The sequence below is a fragment of the Penaeus chinensis genome, chromosome 14, assembly GCF_019202785.1.
Source record: "Penaeus chinensis breed Huanghai No. 1 chromosome 14, ASM1920278v2, whole genome shotgun sequence".
NCBI lineage: Eukaryota > Metazoa > Arthropoda > Malacostraca > Decapoda > Penaeidae > Penaeus > Penaeus chinensis.
Window position 1 is genome coordinate 23,041,816 of NC_061832.1, and position 13,316 is coordinate 23,055,131.

Sequence of the window (13,316 nt, forward strand, 5' to 3'; positions counted from 1 at the left end):
GCCAGGCTGGCGGACGAGAGCCGGCTGAACCACCTGAAGGCGGTGTACGACCGCATGGAGAGAGCCTTCCTCTCGGAGGACAAGACCCCCCTGGTGGAAAGGGTCGTTGTGTCCGGGCCCCATGAAGAGCCATCTCCCTCGCGTGTGGAACTCGCTGGCGGACCAGCAGCTGGTGACCACGACCGCCGTGGGCGTGAGCGGACTCCAGCAGCTGCTTGGCCAGCTCAAGGAGCAGTGCGCGTCGTCCTCGGAGGCCGAGAAGCAGAGGCCTCCAGAAGGGCGCCCAGAGAGGGGGCGGTAGAGCTAAGCGCTCGGACGAGACGAAGGAGCGAGAGGAGGAGGCGGGAGATGGAGGAAGAGAAAGAGAAGAAGCACAAGGAGATGGAGGAGAGGAAGAACCGACGGAAGGACAAGAAGAAGCTCGGAGGGAAGGCCAAGTCCAAGAACTATCAGTGAGCACGTAATTCTACTTTGTACACATTGAGTAAAAAGGAAAAAAAAAAAAAAAAAAAAAAAACTAAGAAAGAAATTAAATTAAAAAAATATAATAAAATGATACAAAAGTAAAAAACATACACACACACAAATATACACATACACATTTGCGTGTTTTTTCTATATGTCTGAAACAAAGTTAAGTGTGTGTGTATATATATACATTATAGGACACACACATAACTGTGTGTGTATTCACGTGCGTTTGTGTGTGTGTGTGTGTATGAACGACTGAGTGTGGATGTAAAAATAGGAAGATATTTGTGCGTCTGTTTGTGTGTGTGTGTGTGTGTGTGTGTGTGTGTGTGTGTGCATGTGTGTGTGTGTGTGTGTGTGTATATGTGTGCGCGCGCGTGTGTGTGTATGTGTTTGTGTGAATGAGTGAGTGTGAGTGCGTAAACATTGGAAAAGTATGTGTTTGTGTGTTTTCATGAGTGTGTGCATGTGCAAAAACATCAGAAAAGTATGTTTAAGCGCTTCGATTTTTGCTTTGTCTTTTAGCGTGTATGTATCAAAGACATAACATATTCCCTTGTTACCATCAATATTCAATATTTCCCTTTTATACATAAGTCCTATTTAGCATTCATGATATAACCGTGATCGATGATTCGATGTTTAATCAAATGTGGTAAAATGGCGCGTCTTAGTCTACCGGGAAAGCCATCAAGTGGCGCGTCGTAGCAAGGGGTTCAATTACCGTCGTGCTGGGTCAGCCTTTGGCAGGTTGTAGCACCCATTTTGCCTCCTAACCTGTGTGTGTGTGTATGTATATGTATGTGTATTAACATATCTATGTTTGTGCATTTATATGTACATATATGCATACATTTATTCATATGCATTGAGTGGGTAGAGACAATAATGCAATAGTCGATGTCGACTGATAGTGGCTTTCAGTGTGTGTATGTGTGTGTGTATGTGTATGTATGTATGTATGTATGTATACATATATATATATAGCATCAGACTCAAAAATTGTCACTACAATTTGAGGCCGAGGGTTCGAGTCACCGGCCGGGCGAGTTGTTCCCCTGGGCTAGGAACTTCACCTCAACTGCCTGTTCCCCTGTGGAAGGATCCTTGGTCAGCTACCCCGATAGAAGGACCTAGCCAACTACGTCATGTCAAGTCGAAGTAGTTCGTTGAACATCGGTGAGGGCACAAAAAAAGAAAAAAAGAAAAGGAAATACATATGAATCTATATACATATGTGTGTGTGTTTGCGTATGTACAAATCTATGTTTATATATATATATATATATGTGTGTGTGTGTGTGTGTGTGTGTGTGTGTGTGTGTTTATATATGCATATATCTATTCATATATCTGTATCTGTATCTCTAATGATACATAGCAATTTTCTAATTATTATTCAATTATTTTTTTATTTAATTTAATGATTTATTCATCGATTTATTGATATTATTCTCTTAGTTATTCATTAATTTATTTATTTTATTAATTTATGTAATCAATTTCATAACCCTACTCTAGAGCATCGGTGGTTCAGTGGTAGAATTCTCGCCTGCCACGCGGGAGGCCCGGGTTCGATTCCCGGCCGATGTACACTTTTGAAAGATTGGTAGTGCACGTGATGTATCCCCCCCCCCCCCCCCATACACACACACACGTTACGGGAGCTCGGACTAGGCCAGTTTCCTCTCTTGAGAGCAGCAGCACTTGGCTCAGCACCATCCGTGGGCATTCGAGGCAGCCACCTGTGCGGATCTCATCTCTGGAGCTTTTTTTTCTTTCATTCTTTTTTTTTTTCTGTACTGTACTGTACTCTTGCTTTTCTTCCTTTCTTTCTTTCTTTTTCGGCCTCTATTTTATATTTCAATTTATTTTAAAAGTTGAATAAGTTTTACTTTTTTTTATTTAAAAGCGTTGCGACAAGACAAATGAGGATATATAAACAAGGGTCTTGCCCGGCCTCACTAGACGCCTCCTTAGTGTTGTTTTGTATTGAAAATCTACGAGAGAGATAAGTATATTTTCATTGTTTACAAGAGGCGAGTTAGGGTACGTTATGTGTATTGTAAATTTTGAGAATATACAGACTGACGGATCTCCTTTCATTGTTTTGGTTTGGTTTTACCCTTGGTTTCATTCTTTTACTTTTTGTTTGAATTCTTTTAATTACTTATAAAAGAAGTATAGACACTAAGAACGTGATGATAAAGATGAAGAATAACATCAACATACTTAAGAAAGGGCTTTAGGGTCGTGACGAGCGGGCTGTGCTGTGTAACACGCCTTGCTACCATTCCTTTCCATTCCCTCTGCAAGACCCGAGTTGCAGTCTTGTTGCAAAGTAAGAGATACACCACAGATCGAATAATTTCGTCACTATATCACTTAAAAGTTTATTCAATAATCAACAAGTTTACTGTAATATTTGCGAATCGACAGTTGTATACTGATAAACAAGTAAATTAATATATATATTTGTAGTGTGTGTTTTTTATTATTGTTATGCTGGGTGTTCCTGTGTCTTTTCCACAGTCTCTGCAGTAAAAATAAAGAATTCTTTACAAAGAATAAAAGACTGACCGAGAGAAGGAATATTAATATTATCTGTGCATGCGAAGCCGGATATGAGTTCTATAAAGCTACAAGTAGAAAGGTAATAGTGAAGGGCCTTGAAGGTATTTTAACAAAATCGCAGATACACTTCCTATGCGTTAATGTATCTGCACCGAGACACTCTGCTCTACCCTCGAAATTCTTTAAAAGGAAAGACAAAAGTTGGAGAAATATGTTCCTCCCCATCTGCTTTTTTTCATTTCATTTCGGTTGCCTTTCTCATTCCCTCATCTGCTGACTTCTCTTTCTCCACCAATCACTTATCTCCTTTTACTTTTTCGACAGCGTCCTACTTCGTTATCAGTTCCTTATCATTACCGTTATCGTCTTTTCCCTTTTCGTCTTCTTTTTCTTCTACTTCTTCATCGTCGTTAGCATCATCATCTTTGTCGTCAACATCATCATCCTCGTTCTCCTCTCCCTCTTTCTCATGCTCCCCTCCTCCCCCTTCTCCTTCTCATCCTCCCCCTCCTCATCCTTATCTTCCTTCATTTCCTCCTCTTCCTCCTCTTCCTCCTATTCCAGTGAGCGATTATTCGATGTTTAACCAAAAGTAGTAAAATAGCGCGTCGTAGACTATCGGGAAAGCCATCAAGTGGCGCGTCGTGGCGAGGGGTTCAATTACCGTCGTGCTGGGTCTTTAGCAAGTTGTAGCACATTTTGCCTCCCAACCTGTGTGTGTATTATTAACATATCTATGTTTATGCATTTATATGTACATATATGCATACATTTATTCATATACATATGCATATATGTATATGTGTATTTGTTTGTATAATTATATTTACATGTATATTAATTAATATATGAGTGTGTATTAACATATATGCATATGCACATACGTATATATAAACATAGATATCTAAATATGTATATATATGAGTATTTGTATATTTCTATATACATGTATATAAATGAATATGTGTGTATCGACATATTTATGTTTATGTATATACAAGCATGTATTTATTCATATATCTATATCTGTGTCTAATTATATTTATCAGTTTTCTTTTTTTTTCATTTATTTACTCGTTTTCACATACATTTTTAAGCATCGGTGGTTCAGTGGTAGAATTCTCGCCTGCCACGCGGGAGGCCCGGGTTCAATTCCCGGCCGATGCACACATCTAATCATTTCGTCACTATAGCACTTAAAAGTTAACTCAGTAATTTAAAAGTGTACTGTAACATTTGCGAATCGACGGCTGTATACTAATTGACAAGGAAATTAACAAATATTTGTCGTGTGTGCTTTTATTGTTATGTTGGGTGTTCCTGTGTCCTTTCCACAGTCTCTGCAGTAAAATGAAACTTAATTTTCAAAAAATGAAAGATTGAGCGAGAGAGGGAATATTAACATCATCTGTGAAAGTGCGCAAAAGTTGGAGTAATATGTTCCTCCACATCTGTTTTTTTCATTTCATTTTGGTTGCCTTTCTCACTCTCTCATCTGCTGACTTCTCTTTCTCCGTCAGTCACTCATCTCCTATTATTTTTTCGACATCCTACTTCTACATCCTCTTCGTTATCATCATCGTTATCATCTTCGTCTTCTTTTTCTTCTTCTACTTCATCATCATTGTCGTCGTTAGCAGCATTATCATCATTATCATGTTTGTCGTCATCCTCCTCCTCCTACCCCTCCTCTTCCTTCCTTCCTCTCCTCCTCTTCCTCCTCCTCCTCCTTATCATCCTTTACCTCCTCCCCCTCCTCCTCCATTTCCTCCTCATCATCTTCCTTCATCTCCTCCTTCTCCTCTTCCTCATCAACATCATCTTCCTTCATCTCCTCTTCCTCTTCCTACTCCATATCTTCCTTCATTTTCTCCTCCTCCTCCTCCTCCTCATCTTCCTCCTCCTCCTCATATTTCTACATCTCCTCCTCCTCCTCCTCTTCCTCCTCCTCCTCATCTTCCTCCATTTCCTCCTCCTCCCCCTTTTCCTCTTCATCATCATCATCTTCATCCATCTCCTTCTCCTCCTCCCCTTCCTCCTCCTTATCTTCCTTCACAATTGTTGAGTCTGATGCTATATATATATATATTGAAGGCAACCATCAGTCGACGTCGACTAGGACATTATTTCTCTACCCACTCCCGTATAATCAGAGCCATGCATATGAATGAATGTATGCATATATGTACATAAACATTGATATGTTAATATACATACATATACATGCATACACAACACACACAGGTTGGGAGGCAAAATGGGTGCTACAACTTGCCTAAGGCTGACCCAGCACGACGGTAATTGAACCCCTCGCCACGACGCGACACTTGATGGCTTTCCCTGATAGACTAAGACGCGCCTTTTTACTACTTTTGGTTAAACATCGAATAATCGCCCACTGGAGAAGGAGGAGAGAAAGATGAAGGAAGATGATGAGGAGGAGGAGGAGAAGGAGATGAAGGAAGATGAGGAGGAGGAGAATGAAATGAAGGAAGATGATGAGGAGAAGGTGGAGAAGGAGATGAAGGAAGATGATGAGGAGGAGATGAAGGAAAAAGAGGAGGAGATAAAGGAAGATGTTTAGGAGGAGGAAGATGAGGAGATGAAGGAATATGTTTAGGAGATGAAGGAAGATATTTAGGAGGAGGAGGAGATGAAGGAAGATGTTTAGGAGGGGGAAGAGGAGGAGGAGAAGGAGATGGAGGAAGATGAGAAGGAGGAGATGAAGGAAGATGAGGATGAGGATGAGAAGGAGGAGATGAAGGAAGATGAGGATGAGGATGAGAAGGAGATGAAGGAAATTGATGAGGGGGGGAGGAAAAAAAAAAGGAAGAGGAGATGAAGGAAGATGAGGAGGAGGAGGAGATGGAGGAAGATGATAATGAGAAGGAGGAAGAAGAAGAGGAGATAAAGGAAGATGAGGAGGTGGAAGAGATGACAGAAGATAAGGAGGGGGAGAAGAAGATAAAGGAAGATGAAGAGGAGCAGTACGACGACAAAAATGATGATGATAATGATGCTAACGTCGACGATGACGATGATGATACATTTATTCATATGCATTGTCTATACATAAGAGGGTAGAGACAATAATGTCATAGTCGATGTCGACTGATGGTTACCTTCAATATACGTATATATATAAATAGCATCAGACTCAAAAATGGCCACAACTTGAGGCCGAGGCGTGTTGTTCCCCTGGGCAAGGAACTTCACCTTAACTGCCTGTTCCTCTGGGGAAGGATCCTTGGTCAGCCAAAGAAAGACCCAGCCAACTATGTGATGTCAAGTCGAAGTAGTCCGTTAAACATCGTGATGACACAAAAAAAAGAAAATATATATTTATGTGTATATATAAATATATATATCCATATACATGTGTGTGTGTGTGTGTGTGCATGTGTATGTATGTTTGTATATTAACATATCTATGCGTATGTGTATATATATGTATATATAAGCATATATTTATTCATATAGGTATATCTATGTTTCTAAATATATTTATCCATTTACTTATTAGTTCATTTATCTATTTATTTATTTATTCCTTCATTTATAATGTTTATTCATTTATTTAAACTTCTACAGACAGCATCGGTGGTTCAGTGGTAGAATTCTCGCCTGCCACGCGGGAGGCCCGGGTTTGATTCCCGGCCGATGCACACTTTTAAAACATCCAATCATTTCGTCACTATATCACTTAAAAGTTTATTCAATAATCAACAAGTGTTCTATATCGACATCGACAATTGTATCGACACATTGCGTATCAACAGTTGTATACTAATAGACAAGTAAATCAACACATATTTGTTGTGTGTGCTTTTATTGCTATGCTGGGTATGCTTGTGTCTTTTCCACAGTCTCTACAGTAAAATAAAAAATAATATTATTTTACAAAGAATGAAAGACTGATCAAGAGAGGGAATATTCATATCATCTATGAATGCGAAACCGAGTATGAAATTTACAAAGCTACAAGTAGAAACATAATAGTGAAGAGCCTTGAAGGTATTTTAACAAAATCGCGGATACACTTCCTATGCGTTAATGTATCTGCACCGAGACACTCCGCTGTACCCTTGAAATTCTTTAATAGGAAAAAACAGTAAAAGTGAGCAAAAGTTGGAGTAATATGTTCCTCTATATCTCTTTTTTTCAGTTCTTTTCGGTTGCCTTTCTCACCCCTTTTATCTGCTGATTTCTCTTTGTCCACCAATCACCCATCTCCTTTTACTTTTTAGACATCTTCATCCCTACAATGCTACAAGTAGAAAGGTAATAGCGAAGGGCCTTGAAGGTATTTCAACAAAATCGCGGATACACTTCCTATGCATTAATGTATCTGCCCCGAGACACTCAGTTTTACCCTCGAAATTCTTTAAAAGGAAAGACAGTAAAAGTGCGCAAACATTGGAGTAATATGTTCCTCCACATCTGCTTTTTTTCATTTCGGTTGCCTTTCTCACTCCCTCATGTGCTGACCTCTCTTTCTCCGTCATTCGCTCATCTCCTATTGTTTTTTCGAGGTCCTACTTCTTCATCTTCTACGTTATCATCATCGTCATCATCTTCGTCTTCTTTTTCTTCTTCTACTTCATCATCATCATCATTATCGTCGTTAGCATCATTATCATTATTATCATGTATGTCGTTATCCTCCTCCTCTTACCACTCCTCTTCCTTCCTTCCTCTCCTCTTCCTCCTCCTTATCTTCCTTTATCTCCTCCCCCTCCTCCATTTCCTCCTCATCATCTTCCTTCATCTCTTCCTCCTTTTCCTTCTCATCATCTTCATCTCCTCTTCCTCTATCAACATCATCCTCTTCCTTCATCTCTCTCCTCCTCCTCATCTTTCTTCATCCTCTCCTCCTCTTCATCCTCCTCTTCTTACTCCTCCTCTCCTATATATATTTCTTCATATGCATGGCTCTGATTATACGGGAGTGGGTAGAGAAATAATGTCCTAGTCGACGTCGACTGATGGTTGCCTTCAATATATATATATAGCATCAGACTCAACAATTGTGAAGGAAGATAAGGAGGAGGAAGAGGAGGAGGAGAAGGAGATGGATGAAGATGATGATGATGAAGAGGAAAAGGGGGAGGAGGAGGAAATGGTGGAAGATGAGGAGGAGCAGGAAGAGGAGGAGGAGGAGGAGATGGAGAAATATGAGGAGGAGGAGGAAGATGAGGAGGAGGAGGAGGAGGAGAAAATGAAGGAAGATATGGAGTAGGAAGAGGAAGAGGAGATGAAGGAAGATGATGTTGATGAGGAAGAGGAGAAGGAGGAGATGAAGGAAGATGATGAGGAGGAAATGGAGGAGGAGGGGGAGGAGGTACAGGATGATAAGGAGGAGGAGGAGGAAGAGGAGGAGAGGAAGGAAGGAAGAGGAGGGGTAAGAGGAGGAGGAGGACGACAAACATGATAATGATGATAATGATGCTAACGACGACAATGATGAAGATGATGAAGTAGAAGAAAAAAACGAAGATGATAACAATGATGATAACGAAGAGGATGAAGAAGTAGGATGTCGAAAAAATAATAGGAGATAAGTGACTGACGGAGAAAGATAAGTCAGCAGATGAGGGAGTGAGAAAGGCAACCGAAAAGAAAAAAGACAGATATAGAGGAACATATTACTCCAACTTTTGCGCACTTTTACTGTGTTTCCTTTTAAAGAATTTCGAGGGTGCAACTGAGTGTCTCGGTGCAGATACATTAACGCATAGGAAGTGTATCCGCGATTTTGTTAAAATACCTTCAAGGCCCTTCACTGTTACCTTTCCACTTGTAGCTTTGTAAATTTCATACTCGGCTTCGCATTCATAGATGATATTTATATTCCCTCTCTCGGTCAGTCTTTCATTCTTTGTAAAAGTTTTTTTATTGCAGATACTGGAAAAGACAGGCATACCCAGCATAACAATAAAAGCACACACAACAAACATGTGTTGATTTACTTGTCTATTAGTATACAACTGTTGATACGCAATTTGTCGATACAATTGTCGATGTCGATACTGTACACTTGTTGATTATTGAATAAACTTTTAAGTGATAGTGACGAAATGATTGGATGTTTTAAAAGTGTGCATCGGCCGGGAATTGAACCCGGGCCTCCCGCGTGGCAGGCGAGAATTCTACCACTGAACCACCGATGCTGTCTGTTGAAAATTCAATAAATAGGTAAATATCATAAATGAAGGATTAAATCAATGAATCAATGAACTAATAAGCAAATGGATAAATATATTTAGAAACATAGATATAGCTATATGAATAAATATATGCTTATATATTTATTTAATTTTTGAATAAATATATATTAACATCCATTTTGGTTTATCATTCGTCTGAAGAGGAACTCGTGAAGAGTTCGAAACGTTACATTTCAATTTTATTTTATTTTCTTACTGTGGCGGTTTTCCTTTCATTAACATATATGTTCATATACAAACATATACATACACATGCACACATACACACACACAGACATGTATATATCTATATATATTCATATATATACATATATATATTTTCGTGTGTCATCACGATGTTTAACGAACTACTTCGACTTGACATCACGTAGTTGGCTGGGTCTTTCCTTGGCTGACCAAGGATCCTTCCTCAGGGGAATAGGCAGTTGAGGTGAAGTTCCTTGCCCAGGGGAACAACACGCCTCGGCCTCAAATTGTCATGGCCATTTTTGAGTCTGATGCTATTTATATATATACGTATATTGAAGGTCACCATCAGTCGACATCGGCTATGACATTATTGTCTCTACCAACTCCCGTATAGACAATGCATATGAATAAATGTATCATCATCGTCATCGTCGTCGTTAGCATTATCACCACCATTTTTGTCGTCGTGCTCCTCCTCCTCATCTTCCTTCATCTCCTCCACCTCATCTTCCTTTCTCTCCTTCTGCTTCTCTTCCTCCTTCACATTATCATCTTCCTCCACCTCCTCCTCCTAAATATCTTCCTTCATCTCCTAAACATATTCCTTTATCTCCTCCTCATCTTCCCCCATCTCCTTCTCCTCCTCCTCTCCCTCCACCTAAACATCTTCCTTTATCTCCTCCTCCTTTTCCTTCATCTCCTTCTCCTCATCATCTTTCTTCATCTCCTTCTCCACCTTCTCCTCATCATCTTCCTTCATCTCATTCTCCTCCTCCTCCTCATCTTCCTTCATCTCATTCTCCTCATCATCATCATCATCTTCCTTCATCTCTTTCTCCTCCTCCTCCAGTGAGCGATTATTCGATGTTTAACCAAAAGTAGTAAAATAGCGCGTCGTAGACTATCGGGAAAGCCAGCCATCGCGTCGTGGAAGGAGATAAAGGAAGAGGATAAGATGAAGGAAGATGAGGAGGAGGAGATGAAGGAAGATGTTAAGGAGGAGGAAGAGGATGAGGAGGAGATGCAGGAAAATGATGATGAGGAGATGAAGGAAGATGAGGAGGAGATGGAAGATAATAATGAGAAGGAAGAAGAGGAGGATATAAAGGAAGATGAGGAGGAGCACGACGACAAAAAGGATGGTGATAATGATGCTAACGACGATAATGATACATTTATTCATATGCATTGTCTATACGGGGGTGGGTAGAGACAATAATGTCATAGTCGACGTCGGCTGATGGTGCCCTTCAACATATGTGTGTGTGTATATGTATATATATACATATATATAAATAGAATCAGGCTGAAAAATTGCCACGACAATTTGACGCCGAAATGTGTTGTTCCCCTGGGCAAGGAACTTCCACTCAAATAGAAGGACCCAGCCAACTACGTGATGTCAAGTCGAAGCAGTTCGTTGAACATCGGTGATGACACAAATAAGGAAAAGAAATATATATTTATGTATGTATATGAATATATATATACATATATACACAAGTGTGTGTGTGTGTGTGTGTATGTGTGTATGTATATGTTTGTATATTAACATATCTATGCGTATATGTATATATATGTATATATAAGCATATATTTATTCATATAGCTATATCTATGTCTCTAAATATATATATATATATATATATATCCATTTACTTATTAGTTAATTTATTCATTCATTTATATATTCCTTCATTTATATAATTTATTTATTCCTTCATTTATATCATTTATTTATTCATTCACTCATTAACAGACAGCATCGGTGGTTCAGTGGTAGAATTCTCGCCTGCCACGCGGGAGGCCCGGGTTCAATTCCCGGCCGATGCACACTTTTAAAACATCCAATCATTTCGTCACTATATCACTTAAAAGTTTATTCAATAATCAAGTATACTGTATCGACATCGACAATTGTATCGACACATTGCGTATCAACAGTTGTATACTAATAGACAAGTAAATCAACACATATTTGTTGTGTGTGCTTTTGTTGTTATGCTGGGTATGCTCGTGTCTTTTCCACAGTCTCTGCAGTAAATTAAAAATATATATATATATATATATTTTACAAAGAATGAAACACTGACCGAGAGACGGAATATTAATATCTATGAATGCGAAGCCGAGTATGAAATTTACAAAGCTACAAGTAGAAAGGTAATAATAGTGAAGGGCCTTGAAGGTATTTTAACAAAATCGCGGATACATTTCCTATGCGTTAATGTATCTGCACCGAGACAGTTGTACCCTCGATTTTTTTTAAAAGGAAAGACAGTAAAAGTGCGCAAACATTGGAGTAATATGTTCCTCCACATCTGCTTTTTTTAATTTCGGTTGCCTTTCTCACTCCCTCATCTGCTGACTTCTCTTTTTTCCATCAGTCACTTATCTTCTATTAATTTTTTCGACATTCTCTTTCTTCATCCTCTACGTTATTATCATCGTTATCATCTTCATCTTCTTTTTCTTCTACTTCATCATCATTGTCGTCGTTGGCATCATTATCATCATTATCATGTTTGTCGTCATCTTCCTCCTCCTACCACTCATCTTCCTTCCTTCTCCTCCTCTTCCTCCTCCTCCTCCTTATCTTCCTTTATCTCCTCCCCTCCTCCTCCATTTCCTCCTCATCATCATCATCATCTTCCTTCATCTCCTTCTTCTCTTCCTCCTACTCATCATCTTCCTTCATCTCCTCCTCTTCCTCATCATCATCAGCTTCCTTCATCTCCTTCTCTTCCTCCTCCCCATCATCTTCCTTCATCTCCTCCTCTTCCTCATCATCATCATCTTCCTTCAAATCCTCTTCCTCCTTCTCCTCATCTTCCTTCATCCTCTCTTCCTCCTCTTCCTCCTCCTCTTCTCACTCCTCCTCTCCTCCTCATCTCCTCCTCTTCCTCCTCCTCCCCATCTTCCTTCATCTCCTTCTCATCCTCATCATCTTCCTTCATCTCCTTCTCCTCCTCCTCTTCCTCCTCCTCATTTTCCTGAATCTCCCCCTACTCCTCCTCCTCTTCCTCCTCCTCCTCATCTTCCTCCATCTCCTCCTCCTCCACCTCTTCCTCCTCCTCCTCTTCTTCCTTCATCTCCTCCTACTCTTCCTCCTCCTCATCGTCTTTCTCCATCTCCATCTCCTCCTCTTCCTCCTCCTTATCTTCCTTTACAATTTTTGAGTCTGATGCTATATATATATATTGAAGGCCACCATCAGTCGACGTCGACTAGGACATTATTGTATCTACCCACTCCCGTATAATCAGAGCCATGCATATGAATAAATGTATGCATATATGTACATATAAGTGCATAAACATAGATATGTTAATATGCATACATAGACATGCATACACAAACACACACAGGTTGGGAGGCAAAATGGGTGCTACAACTTGCCTAAGGCTGACCCAGCACGACGGTAATTGAACCCCTCGCCACGGTAGTCTACGACGCGCCACTTAATGGCTTTCCCAATAGTCTACGACGCGCCATTTGACTACTTTTGGTTAAACATCGAATAATTGCTCACTGGAGGAAGAGAAGAAGGATAAGGGGATGGAGGAAGATGAGGATGAGGATGAGAAGGAGATGAAGGAAGTTGATGAGGGGGGGAGGAGGAAAAAAAGAAAGAGGAGATAAAGGAAGATGAGGAGGAGGTGATGCAGGAAGATGAGACGGAGTAGAAGGAGATGAAGGAAGATGAGGAGGAGGAGGAGATGAAGGAAAATAAGGAAGATGAGGAAGAGGAGATAAAGGAAGATGAGAAGGAGGAGGAGATGATGGAAGATGAGGAGGAAGATAAGGAGGAGTAGGAGGACCATGACGACAAAGATGATGGTAATGATGCTAACG

At 40.0% G+C, this 13,316-nt stretch overlaps 5 non-coding genes across 5 annotated transcripts; 4 read left to right on the plus strand and 1 right to left on the minus strand.

Annotated features, from left to right (window-relative positions):
• Positions 1-1,993: 1,993 nt before the first annotated feature.
• On the plus strand, positions 1,994-2,064 carry Trnag-gcc. Its single transcript has one exon. It is a non-coding gene; the product is annotated as a tRNA-Gly (tRNA).
• A 2,077-nt stretch (positions 2,065-4,141) lies between these two features.
• On the plus strand, positions 4,142-4,212 carry Trnag-gcc. Its single transcript has one exon. It is a non-coding gene; the product is annotated as a tRNA-Gly (tRNA).
• Positions 4,213-6,639: 2,427 nt separating this feature from the next.
• Positions 6,640-6,710, plus strand: Trnag-gcc. The gene has a single exon. It is a non-coding gene; the product is annotated as a tRNA-Gly (tRNA).
• Positions 6,711-9,144: 2,434 nt separating this feature from the next.
• On the minus strand, positions 9,145-9,215 carry Trnag-gcc. Its single transcript has one exon. It is a non-coding gene; the product is annotated as a tRNA-Gly (tRNA).
• Positions 9,216-11,223: 2,008 nt separating this feature from the next.
• Positions 11,224-11,294, plus strand: Trnag-gcc. The gene has a single exon. It is a non-coding gene; the product is annotated as a tRNA-Gly (tRNA).
• The last annotated feature ends 2,022 nt before the right edge of the window (positions 11,295-13,316 follow it).